Source organism: Nicotiana attenuata, chromosome 9 (genome assembly GCF_001879085.1).
Source record: "Nicotiana attenuata strain UT chromosome 9, NIATTr2, whole genome shotgun sequence".
NCBI lineage: Eukaryota > Viridiplantae > Streptophyta > Magnoliopsida > Solanales > Solanaceae > Nicotiana > Nicotiana attenuata.
This window is the reverse complement of record NC_031997.1, coordinates 2,059,296-2,063,318: the sequence shown is the minus strand read 5'-3', so window position 1 is coordinate 2,063,318 and position 4,023 is coordinate 2,059,296.

Below are 4,023 nucleotides of genomic sequence, written 5' to 3'. Positions count from 1 at the left end.
ATACCATAAATACTTATTTTACTATAAAATATAAAAATTAGCCATAGAAAATAATATTTTAAAATAATTTTAGTTTATAATAAATATGATGCATACCTTTGCCATATTTTATTTTACTTCAATGTGAGTTAGTTCATACCAAAATTTCGATATGAAATTTGTATGTCGGTATTAGTTAATGACCATAACTAAATCAAATTATTTATCATTTAGAAGTTCAAGATAAAATTAATTATTTTGCTCTCGTTTTACCCTTTGTAGTAATTGTTCTTGAAAATGGAACATAAATAGAATAAATATTTAATGAAGAGAGATTATATCTTAAGATATAAATTATAAGGGTAAAATAGTAAAAAAATCCCTTCTATTATTTCTTAAAGGTCGTGTAAATGAGAAACACGACAGATAATTTCAGACAGAATGAGTACATATTTAACATGTTAATAATTTACTGTAACATATATTAATCTTATTCTTATAAATAATTATCAGTAATTGTCTTTTCATATAATCAGGCGAAATATTAAACTCATATGATTTGTGTGAGGTTATTATTGAGAATTATGTCGTAGAAGGAAAATATCCAAAAGTATTTAATAATTCTTCACCTATTCCCGCATTTTCTTTTGCAAAACATATTTAGCATCTCAAATTAGAGGTACAAGTGATCAGTTAAACATAATCATCAAATAATCTCACTCGTTATTCCTCTTATATATCACCTTAAACATGATTCCATGTGAAAAAACTTAGTCACACCCGGAGTTACATTTGGTCACATCAATTTACCATAATCAAGTGATACATTACTAATTAATTATGATTAACATAATAAAGTATATGTAGTTGATCACATGTCATGTACCTAAATACGGTGTGTAAATAGAATTTCTCCACACGTGTATATTACAGGTTTGACCTTAAAATAAATTAAAGGTAAAATTCAAAATTTGCTGGTCGGCCGAGGCTAATTGTATTCGCTAGTCAAAAAGTATACAAAAATTTATCTACTATATGTAATATAATACACAATATATAAAAATAATATACATTTTATCCGCTATTATTTTGAAAGCGACTAAAAATATACATTTCTCAAATAATTAGAGCCAATTATACTGGCTCCTTTTTTATTTTTGTTTTTGTTTTTGACCTAGTTATACTAGCTCTTGAAGGCCTAAAAAATTTGCTTAGGCTAAAAAGAAAAAGAAATAATGCAAACCAACCACCTTTCTTCATTGCCACGACAAGAAATAAAAAGATATTCGAAATACATAAAGGGCCCCTTTAAGTTGTCATCAAAGGTCAGCCGAACACCTCAACTATCCAAATATCCAACTAGACACTTTTACCGAATATATATGTGTGTCATTTAAACACATATAGCTGATGTGGCATATGCGTGATAGCTACCAAAATTTTGAGCGTGAACTCATTTTTTCAGCCTATTTTTGTTTTCTTTGATAAAGAAATATTTTTTTCTCTTGGTCTCTTTTCCACTTTACAATCACCTCCATTACCGACCACCATTCACGGCAGCTTCATCTACGCCCCTTCAACCACTACCGACAACAATACCTTCCTTCCAATTGAAACACATAAACAACCACCAATTACTTGAATCGGCCAAACAATAATTTTAAGGAAAAAATTACACACAAAAAGAAAACAATAAATTAGAGAAAGAAAAGATTCCAATACAACTGAATCTTTCAAATTTTTCCAGCGATGGGCTTTTCCGGCGAGAGAGGCCACAAGATGAGAATTTTCGGCGAGGTCCGTGGGTGGCTGGGTTATTCTCTTGGCTATTCAATGTTTTTTCATATTTGTGTTAGTTTTAAGAAAAGGTTTTAGATTTAATTTTTGAATATAGATAGGATAGGTTTTGGGTTGAAGGTGTGTCGGAGAAGAAGGTGGGAACTGGAAGGGGTCTGACCGGAAAAACTAGATTTGTTTGGAGGGAGGAATTGCAATTGGGTCGGTTTGGGCAGAGGTTGGGTTTGGGTTTTTCTTTTCTTTTTATTTTTTAGTTTATTGAATTTCTTTTTAAATTATTGTTTACCATTTTAATTCAGCGTTACACGTGTTATTATCTTATTGGTTCATTTACCACGTAACCAGCGATTGCATTTCACGCATGTGATCTGTTGAACGAAGGTGTCCAAATGACACACATATATATATATTCGGTAAAAGTGTCTAGTTGGATATTTCGATAGTTGAGGTGTTCAGCTGACCGTTGGTGACAACTTAAGGGGGCCTTTATGTATTTCTCCAAAAAGATATTATCACCAAATTCTAGATTTTTCAAATGCGCTGTACACTAACTAAAGCAAATGGGACAACATCAATAATTAATCATAATTGTTGATACTTGATATTGAAAAGAAAATGAGGAAATAAATTAAGACAATGCATTGTAAAGTGTATATCATGTCTCACCATTCTCTTGTACAACAACGACGAAGACCCAGTAAAATCTCATTCCGTTAGGTTTGGGGAGGATAATGTGTACGCAGATCTTACCCCTACCATTCTCTTGTGAATAGTGTAAACTGAAAACATAGAGAGAGAAAAAGAAGTAAATTTTGAACTTTTTTTTTGTTCTTGTTTTTTTTTTTTTTTTCCTCTTAGGGAAAAATTCAAGAGAAAACTGGTGGAAGACTAACCATGGCTTCTCTACTCACAAGCATTTTCTTTAAATATTTCAATTGACAAATGAATTGTTTGTAAACCCCACCTTTAGCAACAGAAAATGTTAACAATATGCTCTTTTTTAGCATATTTAATCTCCTTCCAATCTTGATCTTCAACTTATAGAATTTCAGTTTCAACCATAGATTCTTTCTTTGAGAAACAACAGAATCTGCTTTATTTAATGACTTGTAAATCAAGAACTGTGCTTTTCTATGTTTTATATCATCAGGATCTTCTCTTTCAATCTTGGAATAAACATGTTGTTTATTGAGAAAAGTAGTCATTTATAGGAAATTGGATATTTTTTGGTATAAGAAAAATAGAATAGAAGAGCTTCAGAAAATTAAATATGGGAGTTGAAACACTTTAGAAGTGAGGGTGAGAAATGGAAGAAATATATTTATAGTGGAAATAAAGAGTATTTTGGAAGAAATATTTATAGTGGAAAAACTTAGATCTTGATTTGCTGAATATATATTCTGAACTATGATCTGTCTAGTTGTCTTACATATAAAAAGTCAAAGGGTTAACAACACAGACCATGAAGGTCGGGGTGCACTCTTGTATTCAACCAAAATATCTGCTTTATATGTTGGGTGCTCACTGTTAATATATGTTATTTTCTAAAGACACACACACACATACATATATATATATATATATATATATATATATATATATATATATATGAAATTTTTTTCAAACTTTATGGGTACCGATAACCTCTCTCGGTATTTCATAGGTCCGTCTCTGGTTAACGGGGAACTCTCAAGCTTGTATGACGATTGAAATATGAAACATAAACTAATTACTCCCTTGTTTCAATTAAGATGACATATATGGATTATCAAGAGTAGATTTGACTTAATTTTGAAGTTAAATTGGATTAGTTCAGTTGATCAGTATTTTAACTTTAAAATTTTGATATTCAAAAACTATATGGAAAGTATTATAAGTTGCAAGTTCTCATGTCAATATAATAATAAAAAAAAATATTTTTTAAAATTAAAGGTCAAAATTTATATAGTTTGACTCTCGATAAGTGAAATGTGTGATTTAAATTGAAATGAAGGAAAGTAATTATAAATGTGTGGCGATGAACTGGTAGGAATAGAATACTGAAAAAGGTGTAAATAATTGTACTAATATAATGTATGTAGCAGCTAGAAGTATTAACAGAAAGTCAGGAGACAAATATAAGGCAATACTTATTAGGGTCACTACATATGTCTGTTTAGTTGCAGTTAAAGCCTTTGTTTTTTCCAATGTCAACGACCATATATATATATATATATATATATATATATATATATATGTCTGGTGGAC